This window comes from Carettochelys insculpta, chromosome 3 (genome assembly GCF_033958435.1).
Source record: "Carettochelys insculpta isolate YL-2023 chromosome 3, ASM3395843v1, whole genome shotgun sequence".
Lineage (NCBI taxonomy): Eukaryota > Metazoa > Chordata > Testudines > Carettochelyidae > Carettochelys > Carettochelys insculpta.
This window is the reverse complement of record NC_134139.1, coordinates 91528727-91547680: the sequence shown is the minus strand read 5'-3', so window position 1 is coordinate 91547680 and position 18954 is coordinate 91528727. Positions and strand designations below refer to the sequence as shown.

Sequence of the window (18954 nt, the reverse complement as noted above, 5' to 3'; positions counted from 1 at the left end):
TTCCACACAAATCCTAGTTTATTGCGTAGCTGGACTGAAAATCAAGCAAGCAAGTAAGAACATTGGCTGTTTGTTTTGTATTTGTAAATACAGATTTTCAAGAATAAAAGAAGTATATTTTAAAATGTCACATCACTGATTGGGCAAGGTATGTTAGCTTTTTACATATAGCCGTCTAGTGAGCCAGTTACAGTAACCAGGTTATTTCTTCATCATATAAAGAAGCCTTGGCAGACCCACACATTCATAGAGCGAAAGAGTGGAGAAAATGGCCAAAGTTGGTGAGATTCCCTTGTATAAGGTTCATTAATTTTTGCTGCTTTCAACATTGTTAAATTATAAATGTCACAGATAACCCAACATTTAAAACAGGTGTTTAGTCTCAAATAATTAAAGGAAATGCAGCCAGTTAAAAAGAACAAATGGTAGGTTTGTAAGGTAATGCAGAAAACTTTGATGCAGCACTAGATGTTTTTTTTCTTACCATGTGTGTTGTTGCCAAGTGCAAGGTACTTTTCAAGGCTTCACATCTCATATTCTGTTGATTTCCATCCTGACCTTTTAATTAGAGGCTGGGTCAAAGTCCATTGAAATCACTGGGAATCTTACTGAGTACCATTTGTCTACAGTGGAGTGACAACATGCAATATAAAGAAAACGCTTTAAAAATATTTTTTATTTTATTGCCTGGTACTGATGACCTGTACATAAGAAGTGTTGTTTTAAAATGACATGCCTGTGTCTTGCTGAAAGTGTGCTAGAGTGCTTACAATTAGCTGAGAGGATGTACAGAACTGATGACTGATAGATTTCTGGCTCTGCTAGTAATCAGACTTACAATTCCCTCCTCTTCCTTCTCCTCTTCTGTTGGTGTTCTTAAAATTCCAGATGGACAATTAACAGCAAGTTTTCTAGTAAGAATATGAAACACACAGGGTTACCAAAGTGAGGTTAAAGCGGGGGCATTCAGGAATGAAACTGAGAGAATTTAAATTAGAAATTGAAGTCAGTGTATATATACTACTGGACTCTGTATGTGGTTTGAAAGCATGAAATAGTTAAAAGAGCAATCAGTCTCATTTATAATGGCCCTTCAGGGTTTCTTTAAAAGTTTATTAATATGACCTTAATATTCATGTATATACATGAAGAAGCTAAGAATTAATGGTGTTGCACATTTTTCACCTTATATGGAAAGTTGCCTGCTGCTTATCAGGCAGAAGAAACACAGTATTTGCTATTATTGTCACATTCCTCAAAGATGGAGGAAATCACTTTTAATCTGCCTAAAGAGTAAACATTAAGGGTTGTTTTGCCGTTTAAACATTGCTTTACAGTAACTGTTAGAATGGGCAGTTCTTCTTTGGCGAAATAGTGCCTTGCCATATCTTCATACTCCTGTATCTTTCTTTCCTCAGCTTCTCTAGAGAACCTTAGATGTACTCAAGTACATGTACATTTCTGTTTGGAATCATCTTAGGCTTTCTCCTGTCTGGTTTGTGTGTGTGTGGTTTTTAAAGGGATACTTTTTCACCTTTTAAAGTGTGTGTGTGTGTGTGTGTGTGTGAGAGAGAGAGAGCTGTAAATAAATAGCAATTTGTATTGCTTTTCATATAAACTTTCTGTATTGCCTCTTTTGCGGATGAAGAGACTTGGGCTTGAGTGGTCAGTTTAATTCACAAGCTCTGCCTGTTTTAACCAGCCCTGAGGGTTTGGGTAATCATTATGCTGCTGTGACATGTCACAAGTTCATCATTTTTTACTATAAGCATTCAAAAGTTTAGAAGTATGGGCATGTACTTCCTCTGCCCCCGACACCTTCTGTCCTATGTAGCCGATTTGTCATTTTTCATTTCATTTTTTTCTTTCTGTTTAATTCTCATTGTGCTAGTTTACTTTCATCAGAATTTCAGATCTGACGAAGTGGGTCTGTCCCACAAAAGCTCACCACCTAATAAATTATTTTGTTAGTCTTTAAAGTGCTACATGACTGCTGTTTTTGCAAAACAGCAAGAAGTAAAGCACAAGGATGTTGAAGAAATTTTTAACTGACTGTAATCTGATCAGAAAAAAAAAATTCTGATCTTGCATCAGTGTAAATGTTCGGCATGGAAACTCTGCTGAAACTAGTAGCCTGTGGAACATTAGAATCTTGGAAGGTAAGAGAAGAGACTCTGATCTGCTATAGATGTTTCTTCCTAATGTGCAAATATTTCTTCCAGTTAAAATATTACAGCTTCTTGAGACTGACATTTGAACATAATTCTTGTGGCATACTACTGCTTACATGTGGTCTTTGCAGTGTATAACACACTGTAGTGTTTGGGACCCGCTTCTGCCACCCCAATTAACGAATTATTGCTGCCTTACTGTGTAAATGATCTTATATAGTCAAATGGAACTACTTGGTGAGGTAGGCTGCTGTTCAACGGGTCTAAAAATAACAAACTCTGGGCCTAAATTATTTTGCTGTTTTTTAAATGCGCGATTATGTAGTTAAAAATAGTTAACTGGATAGTAAAAGTCAATACTTTTTTATTGCTTCTTAAAACAAATGCTTGGATATTAAAATTTTTGAATAATAAGATGTAGAAAAAAATCATGAGTAGGAACAACTTGGGCCAACAGACACAAACGGATAGGGTTATATGGCTATGTTGGTTTATAATATGTGGTTTATGAAGTGGTTGGATTGAACTATCCATATAACTATCCTTTTTTTGTGGAGGTGGGGCAAGGAACATGGTGGGGTTTTGTTTTTTGTGGTTTTACCAATCTTGGTATTTTTTGGTTCATAAGAAAAGAACAAAATTTTTTGTTATACCAAGTCTTAAAACTATCCACATATATTTTCAGGTCTCCGACATTGGGCTTTGGATTTTGCAAACTGCTATTTTAGTAAATTGAAGTCTCTCTATAAAAAAAAAAAAAAAAAACTGGCAAATTAAATATTGTGTAAACCTGTACAATAAAAATAGCAATTACTATGTTTTGAAAATCTGGCTATAAAAAGTAAATGATAAAAGAAAGCAAAGTTAAAAAGGATGTCATTTTAGTTTGTTACTAAAATGGCCAGTGTTTCCTGCTGGCTCTTGCACCCTGCAATTGGAGTATCTGGCATACAAATGTCTTTTAAATAATGCTAGGTTTTGTTTCTGTTTGGCGCTGCATAATACTGAGTCTGGAATGACTTAAATATACAGGGCATGGGCCAAATCCAGGAGCCCTTTCTTAGGGAGAACTGACACTGTCGGCACATTAAAGTGTCTGCAGTGAGAGTATTGACTGAGAAATTGCTGGAGATTTTGTCCCAAAGTGTTTGTTACTAGATTTTGCACCTATCATTTTTGTGATTATTTTCTTCAAAAATGGAGCACACCTATGAATACTGGAATTTAGTATAACTCTTCATTTTTAATCTTATTAACATTTTACAAGCTCCATAATGGAAAACAAAGCTATCACTGAAACTAATTTAACTGTTCTTAATCGTTTTCTTAAAATTACTTTGTCAATAGGAAGGACAGTTAGTAAGTCCAAAAATTCTGTGTGTGTATTGCTAAGGAATCTACTGAGCAATTTATAAGTCAGTCTGTGATGTTAAGAAGCTCAGTAATCTATTTTTGAGAGGCAACAGGTTACTTATCTGTTTTTCTTTCTTTGAGGGGATCTATGTGTTCCTACTAGAGCCAAGATGATGTATTTCTATGTGGAAGACAAACTAAACATTTAGGCTACGTCTATACTACGGTGATCTTCCAAAAGACAATCTTCGGGAAGATCATCTTTCGGAAGATAGCGTCTATACACAAAAAAGCAGATTAAAAGAGCTATCCACTTTTTTGAAGGAGAGCATCCACGCAGCCCCCTACTCTTTTACATAACAGGCCAGGGATCGAAAAATCCATTGGCATGAGGACTGCTCTTTTGGGGGGGAAAAAAGGGACCACAGAGGCCGTTTGTATGCAGGCCCAGTGGCATGGTAATACACAGCCTGAAATATGCTAATGAGGAATGGATGCAAATTCCCTGCACCTCAGTAGCATACAGTCATGTGATTTGGAGTCCAGAAGACCATTCTTCTGGACTCCAAAAGGCCGTGTAGGTGCGCGGCCCTGGGGGAGCTTCTGGAAGGTAGTCGTTCTTGAGGGGGGGGCCCTTCTTCCTGAAAACTTTTGGGAAGAAGGGGCCTCCAGAAGAAGGACTTCCTTCCGGAAGACCCCCCAGGGGCCGTGCTTCTAAATGGTGTTTTGGAGTCCGGAAGAATGGTCTTCTGGACTCCAAATCACGTGACCATATGCTAATGATGCACAGGGAATTTGCATCCATGCCTCATTAGCATATTTCGGGCCGTGTATTACCATGCCATTTCTGAAGAAAGTGGCCTATGTAGAAACGGCCAGAGTGTCTACACACTTTTTTTCCAAAATAATCTTTCGAAAAAGGTGCTCTTCCTGATCTGGGAGCGGAAGATGGCTTCCAGAAGAAGAGCCACGTTCTTTTGCTTTAGAATCAAAAGAATGCATTTTGTGTGTAGACTCTCCTCAGGATCTTTCAGTAGAACACCTTCCTTCAAAATCTTTTGAAAGAACTTGACAGTGTAGGCGTAGCACTAATATTTTGTCCTGCACTTTGAAAATCACTGTCCTGATGGCTTCTCTCTCAGGGGCACAAATGCACAAAAAGGAATATGTTTCCCTTCAACAAGATGAGCACTTGGAGCTTGTCACCCCCTGGATCTTCCCGTGTTTTAAAACAATATATACATTATAGATGGAGCTGGAACTGCAAGTTGCCTAACACTTTCCATTATTACCTCGTTTTCAGTTGCTTTAAACTTTGCCAAACTTCAGCCACTCAAGTTAATATTTTCCATGCATGCTGTCTGCCACAGGCAGAACTCTCTTGGAAAGTTTCAGCATAAGCGGTTCAGCTGTTTCCAAGAATGCAGTTAGGGAAAAATGGGTTGGGTTGCCAGTGCTGGGTTAGTTAACTAACTCTTCCCAACCCTTGTCCAATCTTTCTTCCACCATTTATTTGAGGAACTGTGATAGCTGCAGGTTGTAGAGCACAACTTTGAAAAAGGGGGTCATCCTGGGCTCAGGAATAGTGCCTTACGTTATCATTAACAGCAACAAAGGGTCCTGTGGCACCTTATAGACTAACAGAAAAGTTTTGAGCATGAGCTTTCGTGAGCACGGACTCACTTCATCAGATGCTGGTCTTGGAAATCTGCAGGGCCAGGTATAAATAAGCCAGAGCAAGGGTGGGGATGACAAGGTTAGCTCAGTCAGCAAGGGTGAGGCTTACTACCAGCAGTTGATCTGGAGGTGTGAACAAGGGAGGGGAAGCTGCTTCTGTATTTAGCCAGCCATTCGCAGTCTTTGTTTAAGCCAGAGCTGAGGGCGTCGAATTTGCAGACGAATTGTAGCTCAGAAATTTCTCTTTGGAGTCTGGTCCTGAAATTTCTTTGCTGTAGGATAGCTACTTTTAAGTCTGCTACTGTGTGGCCTGGGAGATTGAAGTGCTCTCCGACGGGTTTTTGTATATTGTCATTTCTGATATCTGATTTGTGTGTGTTTATTCTTTTACGTAGAGACTGTCCAGTTTGTCCAATGTATATAGCAGAGGGGCATTGCTGGCACATGATGGCATAAATTATATTGGTAGATGTGCAGCTGAATGAACCCACGATGGTGTGGCTGATCTGGTTAGGTCCTGTAATGGTGTTGCTGGTGTAGATATGTGGGCAGAGCTGGCAACAAGGTTTGTTGCATGGATGGGTCCCTGAGTTAGAGTGACTGTGGTGCGGTGTATAGTTGCTGGTTAGGATTTGCTTCAGGTTGGCAGGTTGTCTGTGGGGAAGGACTGGTCTGCCTCCCAAGGCCTGTGAAAGTGGGGATCATTGTCCAGGATGGGTTGTAAATCCCTGATGATGTGCTGTAGAGGTTTTAGCTGAGGACTGTGGGTGATGGCTAGTGGGACCCTTTGTTGCTGTTACAGATCCAGACTAACACGGCTACCCCTCCGATACTTGTTATCATCATTGAAATCAACCTAGATTTGTCCAACATACAAGAGTCTGACAATTGCCATTTGCACATGGCCATTAGAATAGACTAAAAGTTGCCAAAATCTCTGAATGGACTAACTGCACTGAATCTGCTCCAGCCTGCAGAGCTCCAAAATAGGATGATAACATGTCAGCAGCTCTTCCCTTCCCTTTGGCTGAGGGGGAGACGAGCTGGGTGCCCAGAGGAGATTGCGAGGGGTCTCATCTCCGCTGTTCCAGCGATTAGTTGTTTAAAACTCTGTGCATTTCACATCTCTTACTATTCACCACGGCCTTAGGCCCGGGTAAGGAACTCCAGATGCAAGGGCGGCCATCCCCATCGTACAGACGCAGGAGTGGAGAGGTCGCTTCTGGCAGAGGTGGGAGTAAAACCCTGGAGCTACCTTCCAAGTGCTGCTCCTCTCAGGAGGTGCACAGCATGGTATTTGCAGTGTAGGGTAGGCCGAAAAGGTGGCGTTAAGCCACTCTTGTGTCTCCCAGATTGTGTGGGGAGCCTTAGAAAGGAGTCATCTGAGGCACACTGCCTCCTTAGGGCCATGGCGGGGTGTGAGTGTTATATGGGATTGTGGTGCTTTTGTGTCACCAATATTCTGAAATGTGGGCTTGGCTCCACCAATGTTTGGTCTTATGGATGCAACAGCTTTGGAAATGTGAGAGAGACCAGGACAACCTCCCTGGGCCCTGTGTTTGGGGGCCAGGGCTGTGCTTCAGTGGGACATGATGTCCAGGGTGGCCTGAGAGAGCTGGTTAATGGAGCATGCGACTTGTGTCCAGCCTGTTCCGTCTCTTCCCGCCCCACTCTTTTTTGGCTTCTGCCCTCTCTCTGCAGTGGGCTGGGGCTTGGTAGTTTGCTGCTGCTGGCACCAGGCACACACTAGTTCCCCAGACTGCCCTGGAGCCTGCGTCTCCCTAAAGTGCAGGGTCTGTGGCGGTTGCCCTGGTTCATCCTATAGATGGGACAGCTTTGCTTGGACCCCATACTGGGCACCACAAAAAATTATGGAAACCTGGCACCCATGCTTGAGGCTACTGTTCAGATGGCACATCATGTACAGCACCCCTTGCTTACCATAACTTATCGTTTTGGATCCGACTCCCACCATATTCTCTGTGCCTTGCTCTGTGGTTGTCTAAATCCTCCCCATCTCTACCTTTTAGTTTAAGTCCTTCCTCAAGGCACTTCCCTTCACTGAGAACAGTGAAATAATCTCATCAGCAGAAGTAGTCATGTTTTAAGGTACTTTAATTATTGTAACTGTGATTATATTTAAGTGCTATGCGTTTCTGGAGAGGAAAAAGATCACATTTTTGGGTGAACGGGGGTTGGTGGTGGAAAGGGGAATTCACAACTTGTTGGTCTCTTGCACTACAGAATTAATATGATTTGTACTGAAAAGGTTATTAGCATGTAAGAAACTCTCTTTAGAGCAGGAATGTCTAGGTTGTGTGTACAGTCTTACTAGTCACCTGCTGTACTTACAGTGATTTAAGAATGATGTTTTGTACTCCTCCTGGCTCACATTTCATACCTGGGTGAATGTTACCATGGATTTCCTAATGCGTGCAGTAGTCGTGGCACACCTTGTAGTATTTACAGCATTTCCAAACCATTAGCACTGTTCTGAAAAGCTTTGTTCAGAAGCACTAAGCACGCGTATTTTAAACTAGAACATACTCCCATGAAAAAGTCATTAATTAAACTATGTGCATAAAAACACTGTCAGCATCAACCTTCTGTTCTTAATTGGTAAAAGCACGTGAACGGAAAAGTGAAGTTAAGTAATTATCCAGTACCAAGTCCGTTTGATTTTTGCTCTTTTTAGATTAGATCTAGTCAGGGGTAACTTGTAGGTCCAACCCAGTTTTCATTGAGGTCAATGGTGGTAGATTTTCCAAGTTCAGTGAATTTGGGAACCGGTGCTGTGGTGGGCAGGAATGATTTGGATGTTTCTCTTCAACAGTTTGTCTTAACATCGTTTTGCCCAGTATTTCCATAAGACAGCATTTTGATTCACTCTTGTGATTTGAAAATACATTTAGAAATATTAAATCACACAAATAATGAAAGTCCTTATTTAAAATGTAGTATAAAATTCAACTACTGCAATATATGGACACAATGTGCTAACAGTGCAATAATACAAAGCACCACAAAATGTTATGAGAATGTTATGTTAGCTAGAATAGAGGAGTTCCCTCTAATTTGCATAACTTTCTCTCACTTTTTTACCTGTGCATTTTTGGATTCCTGAAGAACACCAGAGAAATAACTGTTTAAAATTGGTCTGAGTTTTTTTTTTTTTTTTTTAAATTTGGGATATGGACGATATTTATTTTCACATTTCTCCCACCATTAGATCTTAGAAGTTAAAAATGAAGGAATTTCCTGTTGCTATGATGGTTCTTCTCATCCCAGTTCTCAGTGCTAATAACACAGATGATTTTGACATATGTGGTATATATGTACAGCAAGGTCATGAATTTAACATTTGTGAATTCAGCTATTCACGAGTGGCTCATCGTCCCCTGCACTGTTGCCGCTGCACGGTGCAAGGCTCTGTAACCACCCATGTGGCACTGGTGTTGCCACCATACGGCGTGTGGCTCCGTACCTGCCTGTGTGGTGCTGGTGTTGCTGCCACGTAGCACGCGGAGCTGTAGCTACCCACTCTCTGCTTCTGGAGCCACCGTGAGGTGCCCGAGCTCTCTGTGCAGTGTCCCCAGCTAGTCACGAAATCCAATTTGTGAGGGTTCTCAGCAGTGAACCCTTGCAAATGTTGCAACCCTACTGTGTAATAATAATGCTGTAGGCTGCTGTCTCCTGTAACACTCCTCCTCCCTCTTCTTTTGAGCTGTGACGCAGTGATCAGATTAGCAGTCCCACTGTGACAATGGTTGTCTTATGGGTCTGGATTAAGCTTGTATAATTACTGTATAGCTTACAATATATATTTTAAATAAATAAGGAAGACCATTTATCTATATTTCCATAAAACTTTTGTGGAAAGCAACCTTTCAATTTTGTTTAGTGGGTTCCTCTTCAGAAAAGTTTGAAATACTATTCAAAATGTGGCAGTGAGTCTTCCACTTTTTTCCATTTTTAGGCCTAATTCTGCCTGGTTGGTGAAAGCAGGTGTTTTACCATTGACTTCAGTGAGCACAGGACCTATCCCTGCATTTGACTCTATACACACACTACTCCCACTCTTGCAAACACCTGTTCAGCCATTATTGGCTTTTCTCTGTTCCCTATCTAGCCTGCTTCACTGAGTGAATGCACTAATGCTCCTTCCCCCCCTGTGGTGGTAGCTTCATGAGCACAGCTATACCAGCTCTGTGATGATAAATGCAGCCAATCAAGAACACTGCATCAAAACTACCTTTCTCTTTAATTTTCTTGGTACTTTGGAATATGAGATATGTAGAGTAAATGCATCTTCCATGGAGGTGTGGTTGGGATTGGGGACAAAGCTTAAAAAAAAATAAATCCAAGAATAACTAACTTCTGGACATTTCTGTGTGTGTGTGTGTGTGTGTGTGTGTGTGTGTGTGTGTGTGTGTGTGTGTGTGTGTGTGTGTGTGTGTGTGTGTGTGTGTGTGTGTAATGGCATTTCTAATGTAGGAGCAGATTCCCATCTTCATTGTGTTGTCCGATGCTAATGGGGAAGTCTGTTGTGAGCTTTTTTGGTTTTGGTGCTGTCGAGTGTCAGCTCCTTCATTGGTGCGGAACAAAGAGCAAATATTAATTAACAGCAGCATTGCAGAGCAATGAATATGGGGACACATAATCCCACCCATAAATATTTTTATATTTGCGATGGGAAGGTCTGGTATGCAGTGCGGGCTCTGTGGGCTGTCCTTTGGCAGGAAACCTAGAACAAGAGAAAACTGTTCTACAAGAGGATGTAAATAAGGTTTCGGTGGAAACATAGTAACATTGCAAGAGGAAGAAGGTTATGATGTCCCATCCCCTATTTTGTATTTGTATCCTGTCCTTTTCCTATCTGTGTGTGTTAATTTTTGTAACTAATCTGTGGTTTGTGTTTTTGTTTTGTTTTGTTTTTTTCCTGAACTTTCATATCTCTATTAAAGCTCCAACTAAGCATTTCTGTTCTTTTGAAGGAACGTGATATGTTGCAGGACTAGGCACCTAGTTTTGAAGTTGAGAATGGGAAGACTAGCCTTCTTTAAGATGTTCTAAACTACTAAGGAAACACTGCTGAAGGTTTTTTAACATGGATTAAGAAAAGAGACATTAAAGTTGTAACTGGTTTGAGTGAGTTCTCTACTGTGGAACAATCTCTGTTCAGTGATAACTCCTCTTGAGCAACTCAACAGCTTTAATGAAGCTGTCTCAATCTATTTCATTAAGACTGCAGAGTAGACATTCAGAGGATTTTGACTGTGATCATTGGTTTTGCCTTGATGTAGTTGAATTTGAGTAACTGGTGTTAACAAGATGTTCACCTTGTTCCCTCTGTGGTCAAACACATTTACCCTCAGTACTTCAGGGAAATAATCTGTGCTTTCTGTTTTATTAGGGCATTGCCCTTGACACATCAATCCTAATACTTTGTTTGCACTTCAAGGTGACTTTCAAAAGTGCATCCCCTAAATAAAATGAAATAAAGGAAGATTATGTTTGGAATAAATACCATTCAGTCATTTTAAATATGAGTGTTGATCTTATTTAGTGCCTCTTTTGTGCAGCCAGGGTAGATGCCAATACTGTTCAAAGATAATCTACAATACTTCTGGATTTGCTTAGAGTTAAAAACAATTGTCTTCACAAAGGGCTGGGGCGTGGCTGCAGACATGTCCTAATTGCTGCCCCTTAAATGAGGCATTCTACTGGCCTAGAAGACCCATTCCGGGCTCTAAATTAGGGGAATAAGCTTTTCAGAGTATAAGCAATGGCAAGACTCCCTTAGACTGAAGGCAACGGTGCAAGTATTACACAACTCATGCATGGAATCAGGACTGCCTGTGTTCTACGCTATGTCTAGGCTAGGCAAAGTAAGTTGACTGCAGATACTGAGGTTGACAGACTTTCTGCCATCAACCTCCCTTACTTCTGGCATCTTGTGAGGAGTACAGGGGCCGATTTCTTGTGTCCCTTACTAGATGCCTGAACTTGAACCCTGTAAGACTGACCATGAGCAGGTCGATCTTCCAGGCTAGTGTAGATGTAGCTTCAGTGTGCTCCTTTGGCGGGGTGGAAATGGGGCCGCGAGTGTGTGTGACTGTGCCCACATGTTCAGTGTGTTTTGCACAGGTGCAGTATGCCGTTGATAGTACAAAAGAGTAAGCAACCATAACTCCAGGGGAAGGAGATTTCACATATGCTCTGAATCTCTTCCTTCGCATCCAGAGACTCCTATGAAGTTGCTGGTGGCACGTTATGCTCTTTCAGCACAGATGGGACAAATCAGGCTCACTCAATCACGTTGCTCTGTGTCTGATTGTGTTCCACTAGCCTTTGACTCTAGCGAAGGGTGATGATTTGCATTGAGACTGACTGACCACCATCCCAAAGCAAGTGACCAATGGCATTTGGTTGCTGATGTGGTATGCACAAAGTGAGTTTTTTCACTCCAACCGATGCTCCAAGCCTCTCTTATGCTGAGTTTCAGTAGTAGCATCCATGACATGGATTTTGCTACAGAATACAGAGAATAACTTATTCTTAGTCCGTTACGAGCTGCAGAGCGGTGTAACAGCTTTACTCCAAACTCTTCCCTGCATTACTAGACCTAGCACTGTGTCAGCATCTGTTTGTATATACTGCTCTTCTTGGTAGGAAAATATGAATGTATTTGTACTAAACAACAAAGATTAATTACTAACATAAATTGTATGTTAAGGATGTCTAGCGTAAACTCACTTAATGTAAGGCATTGTTATGCTTTAACTTGTTCCTTCCTTTCTTGGTTTTGTAGCATACAGTATTCACTCTGTTAAACTACACTGGTTTAACATACAGGTCAACAAATTATACAGGTTGAACTTCTCTCGTCTGGCACCCTTGGGACCTGACTGGTGCCAAATGAGAGAATTTGCTTGGACCCCAGGAGGTCGGTGTTTTCTAGCACTTTATCAACAGTTCCACTGCTTGCTTGGCTCTTAGAAGACATTTAGGAATAAACTGCAGCTAACTAACAGCACAAAACACTGATAGCCACGACTGGTAGCTGTAAACAAAACTTTATGGGACCATGGGAAATTTGGCTCCACCCGTGATAAGTGGTTGTCCAGCTAAATAGAATCATTACGGATGAGAGAGTTCTGGATTAGAGTGTCTCAACCTGTAATTGAGAATAGTGTTGCATTTTTGGATGTTACCTTGATTTTTGTGGTGTCTTAAGTAGCCAGAGTTACTTTAATATAGCAGTTCTTTGCCTCTTTTTTTTTTTTTTCTTCTTTTAAAAGCAAATGTTCTAATAAGATCAGATCATTCACAATTGATTCAATCTCAGTAGAAATTCAGAGGGAAGTTTGATATAGAGTGGTTTACTACAGCAGACACAGATTTAAGTGGAAACCTTTCTAAACAAGATGCAGGGTTTATGTGCTCCCATGCCACTCCACATAACAAACTGGCGAAATGAAGGAGGTGAAAAGTGCATGTATGTGAAAGCGACACATACTACTTCTTTGGAAACCCAGAGGCTATTCTGGTCATTCAGGCCTCTGCAGGTCTGGGGACATGGGTGACATGGGTGTGCCAAAGGCAGAGGGGGAATTGCTGGTTAGCAGCTGTTCTACATGGCAGACTTTCTTTAACTCCTGGTGGATTTTCAGGAGGTAATGTGCTGTTTTGTTTGTTTGTTTTTCTCTTAAAGAGATATTAGCAGGAGGAGTTGAGGTCTAGATCAGTGTTTCTCAGAAGCAGGCAACCAACAGATAAATGTATTTTTTTTCAAATCCCGGCAGCCTCTTGGGTGCAGACTGGGGATGGCAGAGCTCTGTCTGTGGGCTTCAGCTCATGAGAAGTTGTCAGAGCCATCACCAGTCAGAACTGAATTTTGTTGCACTCTCAGGCCTCCAAAATTGTGAGGAAACCCTGGGGTAAAAAATGCTGCAGAAGAACTGGACCTCTCTCCCATGATCTGTGGGTTTTCCCTAAGGAAAGGAACATGTAAATGCCTAATAAGGATCTCAGAGAGATAATACACTGTGAGTCTTTGATGGTCTGTCATAAGATGGCTCTTTTATGTTAGAGGGCAAACTTCTGGTCTATGAATAAACCAATGTGAGAATGGACTCTGCTAATTTTTTAGTCTTTGAAGGAGATTGTGACCCAAAACAGTTCAATTCACGAGTTACTGATAGTACTTCCTTTATTTAATAAATTGGCTTTAATGCAAAACATTTTAATAATTTTTCTTAAGTACACAGCACATTTAATGCAGTTTTATTGAAATAATAAACACCTCTTAAATGTTTTTACGCACTGTAACTAAAATGTCCATCCACATAGACATGACATTTCCCATCTAGTAAATAAGAAATGCACTATCACCATTTTCTAACTTAATTTATATATAAAAATAGTCTGACTAGATATATGTTAAGCTATGTCATTGCTCAAATAAATGTGTATAAATATAATGTACAGTCCGGGCTAGCAAAATGAAGAACCAAATGCGGTGTTAAGTCTACGTAGAGTTGGAAAATCCATCTGTTTTTAATAGTTAGCAGTTAATGAAAATCAGTCTTTCTTTTTGGGGAAAAAGGCACAAATGCAAAAGAAAAATATCAACTATCAATGTTTTGGTTTTGCTGACTTAAATATAATAAATTAATCTTGGCAGCTTCTTATATATTGAAGTTTAGCCTTCATCTGTGCTGTCGTTTGCCCTGATTTACTTTTTGGCCATAAATTTATAAACCTTTTTAAAACTGATTTTTATTAATGTTTCCACAGATCTAGGTAGTTACGAAAAGCACATATCACTTAGTCTTATATGCCAGTAGTTGCCACTGAAATCACCGGGAATAGGACTTGCATATGAGGGCAAAATTCAGTAGGCATTATTATAGTGCCCTGTGTATTGTGCCATAGTGGCTCATATATTTCAGATGTGTCATTCCAAACCTATTAAAAAATGAAGAAATGTGTTGATGAGGAGGAGCCATGTATGTAAGAAACTGTTTATATATGTATGTATGTATGTATTTAAATCATAACAAATGGGCACAACTAATATGCCTTAAATCGTCTTACACATACTTCCTTTTGGGTAGAAAGCAAAGTGTGATAGTACTTTTTTATCCTGCTAGTTTATTGTTAACTTGTCTGTCTATGTTGTGGCGAGTTATTTGCTGTTCTTCCTTGCACTTTAAAAGGTGAATCATCTGCTGCCATCAAGGAGTCTGCCTGTAAACAAACTTTATGGGACCATGGGAGACTTGGCTCCACCCATAAGTGGTTGTCCAGCTAAATAGAATAATTTACTGAGGGTTAATTTTCTTTTAAATAGAATCATAGAACACTAGGACTGGAAGGGACCTCGAGAAGCCATCGAGTCCAGCCCCCTGCCCCAATGGCAGGACCAAGTACTGTCTAAACCATCCCTGATAGACATCTATCTAACCTGTTCTTAAATATCTCCAGCGATGGAGATTCCACAAGCTCCCTTGGCAATTTATTCCGCTGTTTGACCACCCTGACAGTGAGGAACTTTTTCCTAATGTCCAACCTAAACCACCCTTGCTGCAGTTTAAGTCCATTGCCTCTTGTTCTATCCTCAGAGGTGGGGAAGAACAAGTTTTCTCCCTGCTCCTTATGACACTCTTTTAGATACCTGAAAACCGCTATCATGTCTCCCCTCAATCATAATTTTTGTATGGCCCTCTCCTGGCTCTGCAGTCAGAGTTAAATTAAATTCAAAGTAATTTAAAACACTACAGAATAGCAGGGCTAGTCCCAGATCTGCTCAGATTACTGAATAATTATTGCTCAAAAGAGAAGAGTATTGCATAAAGAGAATGGTCGTGACAAGGTGCTATAATAAGTCAGTCAGAAGTGGTTGAAAAGCCGTGTTAAATTCAACTCAGTGAAAAAGGCAAACAAATAAAATGGCAAGTTTGCCGGCTGGAAAGTGACATTACCAGTAAGGAAATGCAGTATTCCTTTCCAGCCTCTAAAGAGGAATGGGCAACCACCAATGGCTCTCCTTCACCTCAGTGGGCTGCAGCAGCCTGTGGCCTACTGGGGTTCCACCTGCACCCCCTCACACATGCACCAAATTTAGCTGTCCTTCCCTCTTCCAGCACTATGAGTGCACAAATTGCCTGATTTGCACTTCGTCCTGCTCCTCCTCTTCTGTCTCAGGGCTGGAATGCCGTGAATCAGCTGCTTCATGGCATTCCAGCTCCAGGAGGAAAGGGGGACAGAACACAAATCAAGTGATTTGCTCCTCTGAAAGTGCTGTGAGGGTGTGGGGTGGGGGTGGGTAGGAAGCATGAGCTCCAGTGCTTGCAGGTGCATGGGATGTGGGGCAGCCAGGGGGTCTGCAGGTCACCGGTGAAGCCCTGATAGGTTGCTCACCACTGCACTAAAGGTATTTCCAGGATTTAAATTGTGGCCACATTGCAGCCAGGAGGTGCAAGGGTGTCACTGCAACATGTGCAGGCATACCTGAGAGAGTTTGGGCTGAGTAAACGCTGTCTGAAAACAGTGGTGGAGTCACAGCAGCACACAGAGGACTGCCATTTGAGTGTACACACAGGGTCCCAAACAGGCTTGATTGCAGGAGGCTGCCCTGTGCTACTGTCAGGGCTTCTGTGCTCTGTTGATACGTAGCCACAGTTGTCTAAGGTTAGTGTAGTCCTTCTGCAGTCAGACCACCTGTTGTGGTGTAGATGCACCCTCAGAACTTGGTTAGGCTCCCTCTTCCCTTTGAAATAGGGATGCACAGCTGTGGTGTCTTCAGTTTAATTGTTGTGAGGTGACAGAGGCAGACAAGCAGCAGATTAGGGGACCCTGTACTCCAGAAGCACCAGTGTTTGCAAGTTCAACTCTTTGGTTGCAGGAAAATGCAGGAGTGCTGTTTTGACCTGTTCTGGATGTGCTGTCTAGGTGATATGGTTGAAATTTGATGATGATGCAAAGAATGGATTATGCACAACCTTCTAGTGAAAGACAAGTAGGAATAGTTTTCCAAAGCCTTCCTGCTTTTTGCCCCCATGTCAGGTGCAATCCTGTGGGATGGCTAAAGCACTAGCAGGGACCGTTTATCGGTTGAACTTCTCTAGTCTGGCATTCCCAGGACCTGACTTGTGCCGAACGAGAGAATTTGCTGAACCATGGAGGTCGGTATTGTCTAGCGGCGTTGCCAACACTTCCACTGCTTACTGGCTCTTAGAAGACATTTAAGGGTAAACTACAGCTAAATAACAGCATAGAACGCTGAGAGCCAGGACTGCTGGCTGTAAACAAACTTTATGGGACTGTGGAAACTTGGCTACACCCATGATAAGTGCATTAGCTTGATTTTAGCTAGCTGGATGGATTGCGGATGTTGCTGGATGAAAGTGTGCTGGACTAGAGAGGTTCAACCTGTAATGCCTCAGCTATCTAGATGGAGCCATAATGGTGACGGTCCTGTTCACACGCCCCGACCAACCAGTAGAACTGAATAGAGGGAGGGGAGTGCATTCTGCATCTGTTCAACCACGTGGTCCTCTGGAGAGATTCTGGGTGAGTGAGCAATAATTCTCTGATGTGCTTGCTGCAGGTTGGCCCTCTCTGCATTGAGAGTTAACGATATGCCGCTGGCTTCCAAAACCGTTTTCGATGGGTGCATCTCCCATTTCTCACACAAAATATGCCCCCATGTGTAAAAAATCAACAGCTTAAGCTACTCAACTACCTCTGTTGCATATGTGCCTGTGTGTTTTGAGTGTGAAAACTTTTTGGAAGTTTAATTGCAGGGACTCAAAAATAAGTAGCCTTTCATGCAATTTGAAGCTTACAAATGTTCAAATGTTTTTATTTTCCAGGCAGACAGCTCTACTAAAATATAGAATAATAACAAGAATTCCTGGACTGGGAGAGCAGCAAAAATACTTCTTGCCAAGGATGCTGTGGGAAGCAAAGGCGTCAGATAGCAAATAGATGATGTAAGGTTTGTTTTGTTTTCTTTATTTCATTTTCAATGTATAAACCTAGTTACAAGGTAGTTAGACTAACTCTCCTAGTCTTCACCTAATCCTTATCCAACTCTTATTTAAAATCAGTGGGAAAGTTTTATGTAACTACAAAAGGAGTTTTATTTAGCTCTTAGTTCATACCAAAGTTTTTTATAAACCAGTTCAGAGCACAGATGAATCCTGCCTATACTTGCTTGTAATAAAATGTCCTCTGTGTTTTACTTTCCCTGCTACTAATAGGCTCATTCTGTCCAGGGAGGGCTAGATTCAAAATTTTTGGTGTCTGTTTACATGGTTCCTGAATCAAACACAAAAGTCACTTTTGAGAAATTCAAGGTAAATGCCCCCCACCCCTACCAACCCCAAAGGAAATTATAGCTAAATAACATCACAGAATATTGACAGCCAGGGCTGGTGGCTTTCAAACTTTATGGGATCATGGGAAACTTGTCCACACACAAGATAAGTGAAAATGCAGTTAATTAAAATTATGTCAGACCACGGATGTTGCTGGACCATAGAGTGCCAGACTAAAGAGGTTCAACCTGTAATCCAAAAGCATCACCATACATTATTACTGGAAAAATTAGTTATGTTCTCCTATGAAGTTGTAAAATCAAATGAAATATAAAATATTGTTCTTGCATTTCTGGGTATAGTTATAGCAGGGGTGGGGAATAAGTGGCCTTGCGGGGTGAATGTGGTTTACCAGAGTTAGCCCCTGGTTGGTCACCAAACACATTAATTACCTGAGCATCTGCAGGTATGGCTGCTTGCAGCTCTCATTGACTGCCATTTGGTGTTTCCTGTGGTGTATTAGAGAGTTGGTGTAGATGTTATAGCTTTCTTCCTGTTGTGTTTTTATGGAGAAGTAATGCTGGGAGGTGGGGTCGGGTTGTGTTTTGGCATTTTAACAATTTTAGTCCTGAGTATTTTATAAAGGAATGGTGGTAGAATTGCTCCAAAGTTCTGTTTTACTGATACAAAAAATATAGTTTTCCAGTGTGAGACTGGCACACCTAATGGTGAGAGCCAGGGCGGGCTGAGGTGGTGAATCCTGCCAAAGTTTAAAGTCTGAGCCAGCAGCCATGCCAAGGGTCAGAGTCTGAGACCCGACAAGGAGTAAGCCAGAGTGGGAGTCACAAAACATACCAAGGGTTGCACAGCAGGGGTCTGTGCATGGTAGCAAGAGTGGGGATAGTAAATGGTGTCAAGAACAAGGATTAGGAAACGAATAAAAAGGTGAGACGTTCTGCTTTTGAGGAGCTAGTTGCTCAAACGAAGGGTGGAGTAGGAAGGGGAAGCTTTATGTATCTTACTGTCTAATCAGCAGCCAGGTCCTAATCACCTGCTTCTGCTGAGTCAGCCGGTGTAGCTTCTGCGGATTGCAATGTTACTGGCAGTTTCCTCCTAGGGCTCTGAATTGTGGTGGCACAGAGGACAAAGTTCTTGCTTGGCAAACCAGTAGGTGTGAGTTTGGGACAAGTCGCAAAAAAAGATACAGCTCTATAGGCACCATGCAGGAGGAAGCCTGTGACTAACCTCAATAAACCTGCTTCGGTTGAGCCTCTTTAAGGTTGTCCTGTGGATACCTGTACATGCCATGGAGCTGAATTGTTCAGAGGCCTTGCTCATCAGGGCAGAAGAGTAAGGCCCTTCTTTTTCCTTTTGTTGTCTCCTTTCAGTCTCATTTATGCTTCTGAACAATGAGTGCAAAAAGCTAC

The 18954-nt window shown here is 41.5% G+C and overlaps 2 protein-coding genes across 5 annotated transcripts in view; both read left to right on the top strand.

Annotated features, from left to right (window-relative positions):
* Positions 1 to 17200, top strand: part of SCAF8 (SR-related CTD associated factor 8) — a 230776-nt gene extending 213576 nt beyond the window's left edge. The window contains exon 21 of one of the 2 annotated variants that reach the window (XM_074990343.1): positions 17081 to 17200. The gene's annotated coding sequence lies outside the window, so the exon portion shown is untranslated. The remainder of the gene's footprint in view (positions 1 to 17080) is intronic. The other variant, XM_074990344.1, reaches the window with a different exon arrangement.
* TIAM2 (TIAM Rac1 associated GEF 2) overlaps positions 1 to 18954 on the top strand; it is a 260365-nt gene that overhangs the window by 29941 nt on the left and 211470 nt on the right. For 2 of the 3 annotated variants that reach the window (XM_074990339.1, XM_074990336.1), the window contains exon 1: positions 17174 to 17200. The gene's annotated coding sequence lies outside the window, so the exon portion shown is untranslated. Of the gene's footprint in view, positions 1 to 17080; positions 17206 to 18954 lie in introns of those variants that run through there. The other variant, XM_074990337.1, reaches the window with a different exon arrangement.